Below are 1,584 nucleotides of genomic sequence, written 5' to 3' on the forward strand. Positions count from 1 at the left end.
TGGCGTTCAGGACGCCAGTATCGTCCTGAAAAAGTAACATTGCTCTTCTTAAGAACATTCTCTCGCCCTTCGATAAGTAGTCGCGACGACGTTTTGCCGTCAAGGGTGAAAAGTGGGCCACGCGTGCTGTCGTTATCCTCATGAGATGCAGGCATGCTACACAACTCTCGGACTATTGTCTCGCAGCTTTCTCTTTATTCCTCATTACTATTTAATGGCGAATTAACCACGGTCCACAACTTCTGCAGGCGAAAAATATCCGCAAAAAGGTCTTGATCCGCCCAACAGTTACGGCACTTAAAGAGCGTGAGAATTAGAGTTAATAGCAGATGCTTTGAATGTGCGCTCCCTGCCGCCTTTTATGAAGTCATTAAAGGGTTATTGCGAAGATGACATTTTCGCGCAGAATATATTACTTCAATTCTACATTTTGTCACTGCTGTTGAATATTCTCTTTGATAAATCAAATCCTTCGGAATATCTTTTGATACGTATAAAATAATCATTGTGTAACGTTAAACTACAATTTTTTTTTTTATAAACATAAAATTGTAGAGATAAAGTTTTTTTAGTTAAAAAATAAATCGTTGCGAGTAATTTGGATCGCTTTTGGTCGCAATTTCGTCAAAATGGAGCTCAAACGCGATAGACGGCCGAGCACAAGGTGTTTGCCGTAAATGCACTCGACAATTTCTTTCTCGGCGGAGAGTCTTAGAAGAGGGTCATTTTCCGTCTAATAACATTTCCACCTGTATTCGACAGTGGAGTACCGAGTACTTCGTCGGTGCATCTATCGAAATTGGGTTTCAATTTTCTACCTTTTAACCGCACGATAGGTTAGAAGAACATATGTTCCGATAATACATTAGGTACATCTACTGTACATCCATACGTGTGAAAGGGCGCATACGGATCGAGAGATGTAATCGTAGTAGGAATCCCTAGCAGAATGTTCGGAGTTCTTAGAGTGGATGACGACTTATGTGCATCACGGGAAAGCGCAATCGGTCGGTTACATAGGTGCGAGAATTGCTATCGACTGTGATACTCTGATCAGTCTACATGGAACCACGAAGAGGTATGTTGAGAAATCCTTGATGCATCCGCAGAACTACACCGAAAGATCGATCACGATTGCACCCACGAAACAGATATCGTCGAGTTTGACGACGATCGTAGTACAATTTCGGAAGTAAATTCTGTAGTAAACGGGAACGGATGATTTGTTTCGAGTGCGTGTCGGAAGCTTCAAAACACGGGGATGCAATAATAGATCGAGAGAGACTGAAATAGAGAGAGAGAGAGAGAGAGAGAGAGAGAGAGAGAGAGAGAGAGGAGGGGGTAAAGACAAAAAAGAGAAAAGATAAAAGATTTTTATTATTTGCATGGTTTGATTAACAATTAATATTACTTCTCATTTCGATCAGTTCAATCTAGTCTTTAATGATAAAATTGAAAAACAAATTTTTGCAACTTTGAATACTTTAACATAAAAATGAAATTTCTTTGGAAATATATTTTATAGACAATTGAAACAAGAGAGAGAGATTTTGTTTTGCCAGCTCTCTCTCTCTCTCTCTCTCT

Source organism: Trachymyrmex septentrionalis, unplaced genomic scaffold (assembly GCF_001594115.1).
Source record: "Trachymyrmex septentrionalis isolate Tsep2-gDNA-1 unplaced genomic scaffold, Tsep1.0 scaffold21, whole genome shotgun sequence".
Taxonomy (NCBI): domain Eukaryota; kingdom Metazoa; phylum Arthropoda; class Insecta; order Hymenoptera; family Formicidae; genus Trachymyrmex; species Trachymyrmex septentrionalis.